This window comes from Triturus cristatus, chromosome 6 (assembly GCF_964204655.1).
Source record: "Triturus cristatus chromosome 6, aTriCri1.1, whole genome shotgun sequence".
NCBI lineage: Eukaryota > Metazoa > Chordata > Amphibia > Caudata > Salamandridae > Triturus > Triturus cristatus.
This window is the reverse complement of record NC_140589.1, coordinates 1,596,760,573-1,596,773,937: the sequence shown is the minus strand read 5'-3', so window position 1 is coordinate 1,596,773,937 and position 13,365 is coordinate 1,596,760,573.

The window sequence follows — 13,365 nt, the reverse complement described above, 5'->3', positions numbered from 1 at the left end:
GTGCTAGGGTCGTGACTCCAATTTCTTTTTTTTTTTAACCGTCCACTTTTAATAATGTACATTCGCCCGGGGACCCGATCCCCCAGGGCATGCCCAAATATATATATAATTTTTTTAAACGAAGAAGGGGGGACTACCACTCCCCGGCAATTTTGGGCCCCAGGGACCCCATCCCCCGGGACCTGGCCTCATGGTTAGGGACCGTGGGGGGAGCCCCAATGCCCCCACGGTCCCACCGGCTCCCCGCCTCCTGCAGGAGCCAGCTTTGCTTTTCCACATGAGAAGCTGTTGAAATGCAGCTCCCCGTGTGGAAAAGCAATCTGCTTTGAATTTTAGACAGGAAACCCTGCTCTCACTTCCAAAATCAAAAGAATGTTTGCTATGACAGGGAGGGAGCCATACGGCTCCCACCCTGCCATAGCAAACAGCACTGTCCTGGGGGTGGGCACCCCGTGACACTGCAGGAGCTGGCTCTGGGGAGTGGCGGTCCCCGGGGCCATCAACGGCTCCAGTAGGGGGCCCGTGCGGCCCCCCTCCCAATATGATTGAAGCCCCGGGGAGGTGGTAGTCCCCGAATTTACATGATTAGTGCCCTGGGAGATGGCAGTCCCTGGGGCGTGTGGGAGGGCTCGAGCCCCCCCACACAGGTTTAATATTTATTTTTAGAAAGAAGCCATGGGGGTGGCAGTCCCCGGGGCGGCGGGGGGCCATGTGCCCCCACGAATATTTGATAAAAGCCCCGGAGGTGGCAGTTTCTGGGGTTTGGAGGCCTTGGAGGCCCCCCACAAATTAAACAAGCCCTGGGGGTGGCGGTCCCTGGGGCTGCAGGAGGGCTGCGTGCCCTCCCACATATTATAAACATAGCCCCGGGGAGGTGGTGGTACCGGGAGTTGCGGGGGCCGCACGGGCCCCGGCTCATATTTTTGGGCAATGCCCCCAGGACCTGGCCCACCCGGGGGTCTCACCCGCGCTTCATTTTTTTTTTTAGATTTCAGCGGGATTTGCGACCCCAGCATGAATTTGGTCAAATGTATTTATTTTTTAATGCTTCTTTTGGCCCTGGGGGTCCTTGTGGGACCCCCTGAGCAGGCCTAGGGGTTCAGGGTGTTTCTACCCTGCCCCCTTTTCTTGTTTTCCAACTTTGTTTTACTGTTTTCTTGTGACTCGGTTCTACCGAGTCACACGATGGCTGCCAACACTTCCTGGTTTGGAGTGTTGGCAGCCAATCAAGGTGAAGCTCGTGCTCGGGAGGGGTGCGACTCCACCGCGTCCCTATATATCGAAACCTTTTCTTTTACAAATTTCTCAGGAACTACTGAACAGATTTACACCATTTTACAAAAAGCGATCTTTCTGATCCAAGGGTTACCTTTTTGCCAAATTTGGTGTAATTCTGTTCAGCAGTTCGGGCTGTAGCTGTGTCTAAAGATTCCTATGGAAAATTACATGGGGAAAACACGTTTAGGGACCCCCTTTTTTCTCAGGCCCCCGCTTGTCGAATCACCCCAAAACTTTCAAGACAGGAGCTGACTGGAGCGGGTCACTAGTTTTGAAAAATGTGCAAAGATTCGTCAACCGGCGCCAAAGATATTGAGAAAACAAAAAACGCTTTTCCTATAGAAACTATATATATATATATATATATATATATATATATATATATATATATCGCCAGTAGGTAGTTATAGTTAGGACCAAGTTTCCATAGGAAGAGCATTTTTTGTTTTGCCTATAACTTTAGCCTCGTTTGATGAATCTTCATGAAATATTCCAAACTAATTCTTTGTTCATATCAGCTCCTATGTTGAAAGTTTGGGGTGATTCGTCAAGGGGGGGCTGAAACGTGTTTCTCCATGCAATTTCCTTAGGAAACTTTAGACAAGGCTACAGGTCGAACGGGTGAACGGAATTACCCCAAATTTGGCAGGGAGAAGGGTCTTGGTCTAGAAAGCACGCTTTTGTTTATTTGGTGTAAGTCCGTTCAGTAGTTTTGGAGAAATATCAAAATTTACAGATATCGATATTTGGGAATTCTGCCATCTGATTGGCTGAGGCGTTATGAGCACGAGCTTGCTGGTTATTGGCTGCGAACGGTTGCAACTAGGAAGTGTTGGCAGACATTTTGTGATTCTGTTGAAGCGAGTAAGGGAAAAAAGGGTGAAAAAAGTAGGAAAGAGGAGGGTAGGAGCGCTTCGAGCTCTGTGGGGTGGTTAGGGTGTGCTATACAGGGAGTGTGAAGCAAAGTATTCACCCCTATCGGTGTGAAAGTGCTGTTTTGCGCAGTGAGATGGTGCTGAGGTGAGGTGCCGGTACACTCTGGGATGAAACCGTGTGCCTAAACCGTGAGCTGATTGCTGTAAACTGATGTTCTCTGGGCGCTGTAGCATACTGGCCGCTGTAGCATAGCTGTGCAAGTGGTGTAAGTATGCGTTTAGACTATAGTGGGAGTGGGAAGCAAACTACTCACTCCTACTGGTCTGAAGACTCGGGGATCAAACCGTGAGCCTAAGCCGTGAGCTGATTGCTGTAAAGTGATGTGCTGTGGGCGCTGTAGGATACTGGCCGCTGTAGCATACCTGTGTAAGTAGTGTTAGTATGCGTTTACACTATACAGGGAGTGGGAAGCGAACTACTCACCCCTACCAGTCTGAAGACTCGAATGCAGTGTTTTAGCAAGCAGGAATAAAGAAATAATAGTGAAGAATATAATGCAGAATGTTGCAATGCAAATGGTGAAATCAGGAGTGTCTAAGAAAGTGGCTGTGTGTAATAAAGCGATGGAGTCTGCAAGTTATATAAAAAGTGTCTTTATTTAAGTGCCATAAATGGACCCACTGGTGCAAGAGCTTAGGCATCCAGCTGAGGCAAAGTCCAACCGCTTCTGCTGTATTCAAACCTAAGCTCCTGCATCAGTGAATTCCACATTACGTTACAGTTCCATGTGGCATAAACAATACCTATTAGACATGAATGACTCTAAATTCTATAATGAAAATAAAGGTAGGATACGATTACCACATGTATCCTTGAAGAAAACAAAAAAAACAACATCAACAAAATATTCCAAAATGTAGTCATTAAACTTCTTAGGTACCCTGGTACTCCTTTTTTGTAACACAAAATTATCAACAGCAGAACAGTCAGCAATCTCTTCTACAGTAGATTCAATCTGGTGCGTGTCAGAATTGGTAATAGTTCTACTCACATCGGAACTTTGAGGAGGAACACAAACATTGTGTTTCTCAGAAGCACATTCGGTACCCTTCTCGTCAAACCATACATTATTGTCTTCAGCCCTTTCAAAAAACCATTCTTGTGCAAGAGCTAAGGCATCGAGATGAGGCAAACTCAACCGCTTCTGCTGTATTCAAACCTAAGCACCTGCATCAGTGAATTGCACATTACATGTTACAGTTCCATGTGACATAAACAATAGCTTTTAGACATGAATAAGTAAATGTTATAATGAAAATAAAGGTAGGATACGATTACCACACTGTGTCAACCAGTTCCTAAACAATGTCGTGTTTTTTTATCTTGATCACCAGCTCGTGAGCAGAGGCTGACGACGAGCTAATTTGTGTGAAAGGGCTTCGTGGATAACAGGCAGGCAGAGAGACGTGTGCACAAAGAATAGCTATGGTTTCAAAATAGATGTCGGGTTTAGGCAAATTTAGCAAGTAAATAGCGTATTTGCATAGGCCATACATCACCCATCCCTGGTTAGGCTGGAGACGTAAGGGGCAATAATGAAAACAGAGTTCAAATGCCTGAGCATACTTAGAAAGTTATTATATGAAAATAGATCAATTGAAGTGTATTAAAAAATGTTATAGGAAAAAGTAAAAAAAGTTGGAAAAAATCAAGCCAAGGATAACATGAATTTCTTACAAGTCTTGGAGATTGCAGTCCGGAAGTTCTTCAGTGGCTTGAGATGTGTAATGTTCCAAGAGGCGATTGTTGCCATTGTGTGAGAAAAGCGAAGCGATCCAATTCATTTCCTCGAAGGGACAGTAATGTTCCTCGAATGTTGGAGCGGCAATTTGAATTGGCCGGCAATTTGCGATATTGTCAAAGGTTGCACGTTGCAGGAGATCTTTCGCGGCTGCGCAGAAATCCCATTCCGCCAGGATACCTTTTTGAGTTGCATCCGCCATTGCTCCACAGCCGGAACAATCAAGATACTCCATTACCTGCTGGATATCTGGAGCGATTCTTGGGATGTTGGCAAGGCATAGATCCATTCGCCAGTCAAATGGGCAAGTTTTGCAATAAAAAGATGGTTGCACGCAGATTGCATATGTGTAAATAAATCGCATGTTGTAGCTGGCTCCGATAATAGATAGAGGCAGGCAGCCAAAAAGTTGTTCAATTTTTTCACGGTACTGATGTAGCTTCGCGTAGAGGCATTTTCTGTCGGACATGATTGTTACCACAGGGAGCGCAGCCATTTTTTACAAGCAAAAATAGTAGTAGGATGGCCGCAAACAGAGCTAGAGTTATGGGCACTGTTCCTGTTATTCCAGAGATGATCAAATGAATGAAGTCTGATATTATACCAAAAACAGTTTGAAAGCCTGTGACAAGGCCGTAGGAGACAGTGTAAAAAAGTGTGCCAGACCTTGAGTGTCAGATATGTTGAAAATTGTGTAACAATTCACAAAGAATAATGGAAGGTTTGTATTTAAAAGGACTGTATTTTACTTGAAGTTCGTGCTATCTGCAGTCGATAAATTTCTTTTGCAGAAGTGAGGGACACTTCTGTTTCAAACAAAAGCGCTTTCAGTTTGCTCAGTTTAATGAAATCTGTTTTCAAAGTAGGTATTGAAGGCCAAGTTGAACTTTGGGAGTCACTTTGTGTGGGTGGGAATAGAGATTGCCACAGGAAGTTACTCGGATTGAAACAGTAAGGACATACGGTATGCCAGCTCACATTCCGTAGCAGTCCATGTTATTAAGAACCAGATAACTGTCATTAGAAATCTGTGTGAATGTTGGTCTGATTGTGGGAGTTGGCGTGCTTTTAAGAAAGCACACAAGATTGGGGTCTGTAAGCTTAGAAGCGTCATGCAGTTGGACATTCTTGCATAGTAATGAATGGCTGGCTTTGTGGTCGCACTTTTCACCTGTGAGAAAAACATCTGTATCCTCTTTAAGACAGCAATATGTAAATGGGAGAAACCACTGCTCGTGAATAAACGCGCTACCTTATATGATCACATACAACATGACAAACAACATGTACACCTAGCAGACACAACAACACTACGTACTGTGGAAACCGTGGCTAGCCATGTACACAAACCCAACATGGCATGGCACCTCTGCCACACAATGCAGAATGCGGGGAGAGATGGGAGCAAAGTATGTGCGAAGGTGGCAAGTGATTCTCGATTATAAAAGTATACAATGCAAAGTGTTGAGGGGATGTGCTGGAGAGACTTGAGTATGCAGAGCACAGAGATGTACATGTCAACATACACTGATGGTCTATTGAGTGAGGTGGACAGTGGATGCAACCATGATAGTACAGTCAGTAGGGAAGATTACGAAAACATAGCGCGTACATGCCCCCCCCAAAAAAATCTTTAGCATAGTGGGCTGGCTCGGCGTACGCAAGACTAACGAAGGGGTATGAATAAAAGGCCTGTTTCTCTGGGTGTGGTTCTCTTACACCGCCACGAGGCTGACGCCGTGAGCGAAGGTGAGTGAGTGAATGATGCTCTCAGCCTGCTGGTACCCAGAAACTGTCATGGCCGCTGCGACACACATATACCCCACACTTCACCTTTTGACACTGCCGTATGTGAAAGAGGGCCCACCACGTGCCGGCAGAAGCTCCTGGGCCGAGGTCTGTGAGCTAGGAAGGCTCCTGAGATCAATGCTGGCTACTGTGACACAAGCAGACAGCGCCCAGCCTGAGGCTCAGCCCCGTGGAGTGCTCTGTATACTACTAACACAGTAGTCCAACAGGTACCAAGAGTGGAACGGTGTCTTGATCCCACAATGGACGATGTTAGAACTGCATCTGAGAGTGGAGATGAAGGTACTCCCTTTGACCAGGTGCAACCAACTTGCGGTCCCAACAGTGGAACGGTGTCTTGATCCCGCAATGGACGATATACGATATTACCTGCTGCTTGGTTTTCACAGAACTCCCTCCGTTGAGGTGCATCACACTCTGTGCTTCTGTAGCTAACTGCTGCACATGATTATTGGGCTTGGTTGACTGTAGTCGCTGGATTAAATCGCGGTACAGCAGGTCCGAACAGTGAAATGGGGTCTTGATTCTATGATTGAGGATGTCAGAAGTTGAAGTCTGTGATGATTTCTGTGTACCCCTCCGATCAGGTGCAACCAACTCCGTGCTTCTGAATCCAATGGTACGTGGCTGTGAGGTGTTAATGACCACTGCCTCTGGCCTACACTGCGGTCAGCAGGGCTCACAATTCAGATCGAGAGGTGATTGTTAAATTACAGAATGCAGTAGGCAACTAACTACAACGTCTATTGAAATATACACAATATCCTTTTAGTATACTTGCTTGAAGAACCATTTTTAGATGAGCTAAAGGTTTAGTACAATGACCAAATTCTTCTTAGTAGTGGAAAAGAACGCTGAATAACAGTCTACACTGTGGACAGCAGAGATCGCAATTCAAATTGTTTTGATTTATTTATTGCAGAGTTTTTTGTAAGTTATGTTGTTGTATTTTGTGAAGAGGAAGTGAGAAAAAGTATTCATGGATGTCTGTGATGACTAATGCCTCCAATTTACACTGCAGACAGCAGTGTTCACAATTCAGATCGAGTTGCTATTGTAGATGGCGCAGTCCTGTAGGAAAAAGACATTGCTCCAGTGCGCTCTGTCCGCACAATGCATACGCATCATCGCAGGCTCTGCATACGCTTTTTGTTGCTTTGTGTACTAAAAACTGGGCAGCTCAAGTCAACGCCACGTGGCTGTGGGCCCTTGCTGACCACTCTCTCTGGCCTACACTGTAGACAGCAGTGTTCACAATTCAGATCGAGTCGCTATTGCAGATGATGCAGTCCTGTAGGCAACAAACATTGCTCCTAGTACGGCCCAACTGCAGCACACATCATCCCTGGCTGTGCACATGCTGATTGCTTTTGATGTGGCTATCTGAGTGCACTAGAACTGATGGACCCTTTATGATACAATCTTTTTGTGAATTATTTCAGATCTACTGCCTGTATCTCAGTATACCACAAGTTATGGTTCTTTTACGATAGAATCTTTTGTGTATTTTACATCTTCTGTCCCTACCTTACTGCAGCATGAACTATTGGCCCTTTTATTATTGAATCTCTGTGTGTGATCTAATGATTACTGTTGTAGTTGATGCTAGCAGCAACCATTCCCTGAGGGCTGGTTTACACTCACCCCACACCCATCCAGCACAGATGTCACTGGATATGTGACCCTGGTAATAAAAAGGAGTCGAGCGCACGTGCCCGTACCCACTTCCACTATCTATCTGTGTCCGTGTGTTCATTATCTATGCATGATACTGAACCTGGGCCCTACCACATTACATTGTGCTGTGGACAGCGTATGCAACCATGTTACCTCTGGCAGTGGGGAAAACGTTGTTTATGTAACTTTTAGGTGCATGGCTATCACAGGTGGAAGGCTACTTTACAGACCAAGAATATTGATGAAGATGATGGTTGCATGTTGTGTGTAGTGTAAGATAAGTGTACATTGCAAAAAGTTTTCAAAAAAGCTCTCTAAGCAGAAGAGGTGTGTCTCATCAAATGCTGTAGAGAGAATGACTAAAATGGGTGGCGTTCTCCAACTGCTACAATGGGAAATGTTATGAACTAATCAAATGCTTTTTTTTAAGGTCACATGGCAATCGCGCACCCAGCGCACAAGGAGACCGCACCCAACATGATTTTGAGAAAATATATTTACCATAATATAAGTTTATTACAGTTAGAAATATATAAATGTTTAAAATATTTTAGATTATCGCTTGCTCTCATATACACTTTAAACTTATTTCGATATAGTTTTGAGACATAAAAAAAATGAGAGAATGGCGTACTCGGCGCGACACCATATGTCTATGATGTAACACAGGGCCTGGCAGCGTGCACTCATCGCATACGCAATGCGCAGCGGGCGTGACCCCATAAGTACATGACATAACGCGCGGCTTGGTACTGTGTACCCGTCGCACACCAAAGTAGCAGCTGGCGCGAAATCATACGTATATGATGTTATGCGGGACACGGTGCCACTAACCCGTCGGATACGAAATGCGCATCATTTACGAGTTTAGCAATATGGCGGATAGGATTCACGTGCTGATGGAGCTTGGTACACTACTGGTACGGGACTCCAGTTTTCTCCCCTCCAAAAAATAGATATACATATTTTTTTTGAAGATATAAAATATTACATCATTTTAAAGGTAAAAAAAAGGATAATAGAGTTCCAAAATATTACAAAAAAAAATTGAAAAAACTACAGGTTTTATAAATATTAATATATGACATTAGCATTTAAAAAACTTTAGAAATTAACTGAAAAAACCATAGGTTTTACAGATGTTATAGTTAGGAATTAGCATTTAAAAAACCTTTGAAATTCACCAAAAAAAACCATAGGTTTCAGGGACGTTATAGTTAGTTGGACATTTGACTCATAAAACCATAGAAATTCGCCCGTTATGGTTAGTTGAGCTAACTATAACTCTCGCGCGCAATGCACTGTTGATGACGTCACATATTACATCACTCATGACATTGTCAGTGACATCACTGATGACATTACTGATGACATCTCAAATGACTTCACTGATGACATCACTGATGACATCATCCACGTGATAATCTGACGCACATACTGATGCCCTAATATAAAATTTAATACACGCACTCTAAAATACAGACTACTATTTTTGAAACCATACACACAACAATGCCAGGTACTACATACCACTCACTATTTCCTAGGTCTACACCCACATCCAGTCACTTATACATGAAGTTACTCATCAATACAGTACTATAATATGCACTCATACACCTATACATACAGTCACACTCCACCACTCATCCATAGAGTTACTCACACACGTAGTCAGTCATGCAAAGAATCAATCACATACCCATTTACTCATGTATACAGTTATACACACCAACTCCGTTATTTATATACATACCACATCACTTATTTATGCAGATACTAACACATACTTACTGTCTTATACAATCACTGATACAAGCAGACACTCATTTATACACCCACTCTTCAAATAACTTACTCTCATGTATAGTCATTTATATACTCCAACACTCACATATACTGCCTTAAAACATATGTAGGTACTCACACATATACCACTGAGACATTCATTCACTCACCAACACCCCCATACATACACTAACTCACCCATACAGCCCTTCCCAGATGCACTTTTGAATCCATACAACCAGTGAATCACCCACTCAGACATTTATGTACAAAGTCACACACCCCCCACCCTCCCACACAGACACTCAGGCACCCATACAGATTCTCAGACAACAAATCAATAACCCATATAGACACTCATGTAGCTACTCACCAACCCATGTAGCCGATTACACACCAACTGAGAGACTAATACAGACTTTCAGACAGTTTAGTCACTAACCGATCATTCAGTAAGACACGTTCAATCACTCACTTATACAGTCAGTCATGCACCTACTAAATAATCCCTTCAGGCACTTGTAAATCCATTCATTCTTCAATACACCTTGGCATATATATATATGAAAAATATTTAAACATTAGAGAAACACACATTTACTGGATGATGTCATCAGTGATGTCATCAGTGATGTCATTTGAGATGTCATCAGTGATGTCACTGACCATGTCATGAGAGATGTCATTTGTGATGTCATCACCAGTGCACTGCGGGCGCGCGAGTTATAGTTAGCTCAAGTAACTATAACAGGCGAATTTCTATGGTTTTATATGAGTCAAATGTCCAACTAACTATAACGTCCCTGAAACCTATGGTTTTTTAGTGAATTTCAAAGGTTTTTTAAATGCTAATTCCTAACTATAACATCTGTAAAATCTATGGCTTTTTCAGTGATTACCTACTGGCAGTCGCCAGTAGGTAGTTATAGTTAGTACCTATTTTCCATAGGAAACCCGCAACATTCTATTTGCAATAACGTTGGCGTCGATTGATGAATCTTCGCAAAATTTTCCAAACTTTTGGCCAGCTCCGGTCCACTCCTATCCCGAAAATTTCACGGGGATTCGTCAAGCGGGGGCCGAGAAAAAAGGGGGGTCCCAAAACGCGTTTTCCCATGCATTTTCCCATAGGACCTGTTGACGCAGCTACAGCCCGAAGTGCTGAACGGAATTACACCAAATTTGGCAAAGAGGTAGTCCTCAGTTCAGACTCGTGCCTTTTGCTTAAATGGTGTAAATCCGTTCAGTAGTTCCTGAGAAAATCAAAAGTAAAATCACATATATATCTGGGCGGAGCCTAACCACACATCTCATTGTGAGATAAAGGAAATACTCTAGGTATTACAGTTTTGATTATATCAGGATGACGTCAGGCATTCCACACTTTTGTAATAAATCTAGAATGTTAGCAATCTAGTTGTTCATTGGGATACTGTTGAGAGGCAGAGGCCAGGGGCACGGACTTTGAAAATTGAAGGCAGGTAGGAGAGTGCAGATGCAACAATTTGACCACACTGGGGGGGACCCTTTGCTGGAAGGACCTTTTGATTCACGGACCTTCACTCCCTGGAATCCCGTGCTGGGTTGCTGCTGGTTGCTGAGAACTGCTCGCCGGACCCGCTTCGCGGGTCCCACATCACACGAAGTGTAGGGGCAGCGACGAGTGAGGAGTGCTGGGGCATTGTTGCAGGGCTGCGAGCGTTCTTTGCAGGGACTCCATTTCCCAGGAGTCCCTGCCTGGCCAACGAGCACCACCTGGCCCGCTCTCCCTGCCAACCCCGCCCCCTGTGCACAGGCTGTTATTAAAGATCTCCCCTGCACTTATATCGGTGGGACCCTTTGCTGGAAGGACCTTTTCATTCACGGACCTTCACTCCCTGGAATCCCGTGCTGGGTTGCTGCTGGTTGCTGAGAACTGCTCACCGGACCCGCTACGCGGGTCCCGCATCTCACGAACAGTTGGTGGGGGTCTCGTGTAGGGGCAGTGACGAGTGAGGAGTGCTGGGGCATTGTTGCAGGGCTGCGAGCATTCTTTGCAGGGACTCCATTTCCCAGGAGTCCCTGCCTGGCCAACGAGCACCACCCGGCCCGCTCTCCCTGCCAACACCGCCCCCGTGCGTCACATACCCCTTATTTTGGTTGCGCTTGCTTCCGCTGCGTGGGAGCACGCGGGAGCATCCCGGGAGAAGCCCGGGACAAGGGCGGGACCGTCTGTGGCCATCCGTGGTCGGTCGTGGTTGGGTTGGGCCACCCCCCCTGTTCTTTTATTTTTTTTGGTCATATCGTTGTGCCAACATCACCCTGTTGTTGTAACCATGCCTTTACGTTCTGGAAAGGAACGCACTGTGCAGCTGTAGACTACCAAGGGGGTAGTCTCTGGCCCCTTAGACGCCTTTATCACCAGGGCTACAGGTATACTTGAAAAAGAGATAGCCATGGTCGAAAAACGGCTTTCATTAGATCTGGTTAGCGGGAAACGCTCTTCTTTAGGAAAATTGACCACAATACCCAGCCCTGATGCACTGGCCTCAAGTTCAAGCAACCACTTGGCTAAAGCCGCGGTGGATGTGCACCGTGAGGTGGAGGGGGAAGGTCTATCTTTGATTTCTTCAGAGAGTGATTCAAACCCTGACGACACACAAGGCAGTGGGGATGAGGGCAGTGTGCTCCTGGCCAGTCAATCTCAGTCGGACTCAACCATGGATGAGGACTCTCTGAGAAATGTACCCCGCAAAAGGAAAAGATGCAAGGGCCACTAGAGGGGGGGTGTTATTAAGATCCAAAGACCCAATGCCCCAGCTCAGCCCACCATCATAATCCCCGAAGTTATCCCCACCCCACACCCTGTCTTGGTTTTAAATGATCCCCTGTGCCCTCCCCATATCCCCTTTGGGCCCTCGGACCCATGTCCTACCTGTTATAGTAGTGATGATAGCCTGCTGGCCAAAATGGAAGCTTTGTTTAAAACTCTCCTACTTCCCGTACTTGAAAGAACACGTTTGATGACCTTAAAATTGGATGCACTAGAGACTCTTGTAAACACCAATACTGGCTTTTTAAAAAAGATAGTTAACCCTCAAAATGCCTTGGGGAATCCTAGTTCTTCGAGTAATTCCAAAGGTCAGAGAAATGTAACCATAGGTAAACTTCCATCCTCAGCATCTGCTAGACCAGTATCCACTAAGCCTGATCTTAACAAAAACAAGGGCTCAGTGGCAGGGGGGAGCTCTGGGAATAATGATTGTACGCCTGTACCAGCCACTTTGGCACAGGTGCCTAAGAAGGCTTCTTTTAAACTTAACCAACAATGCCAGCCGTACATCCCTACACCTCCTGTGGCCACTCGGGTACAAGATAATGTGAGTGGTGTCCCGAGTACATCATCACAGCCCAAAATAAGTAATGGAGTAAAGGGGAGCAGATCCATCAACCCTCCTGTTCCACCTTGTGAAAGCAAATAAACGGGCACCCCCCTGTCCAGACCTACCTTTAGAAGCCACCCCATACACGATAGTTCTAACAGGTGTTGCCCCACTTAGGGAGGGTTCAAATGAATCACATGGGGACCTCAGAACCAAAGTTGTATTCTGGCTAAATAAAAACCGCCCTCTTCCCCCCTCCTCCTCGACTGAAATATTGTTTGTGAGAAGAGTTGAATGGGTGGGCCACTGTACCAAGGACCTAGAGGGGGACTGCATCATTATATCCTTTAAGGATCTCTGGGTGGTAGATTTCTTGCGTAGGGAAGCAAGGTTTGGGAGGTTGGGTGATGTGCAGACCCTGGGCCTTGGGTATTTTTATCCCAAACGATCCTGCGAGTTCCCCTCTAGTCATACCTTCCCTAGAAGACCTGTTAGGAGATATCTTGCTGATAGAACACCTTACATCCCGCAGTACCCTTTACTGTCTAATCGCTACGAACCCCTCTCTGGCCTGGAGTGTATCAATTGACTTCACCCGGTAGCTGGCAGCGGGAGTGTTCTGGGTAACCAAGTGGGTGGGGCTTACAGAGTCTGTACTGAGGTATCGATCCAGGGGGGTGTCATCATGGAGAAGGAGAAGGTGGCGGACTCTGCATATCATTATCAAGATGACAACATGGTAGAGGGGTCCCAATTTAACATAGTCTCATCTTT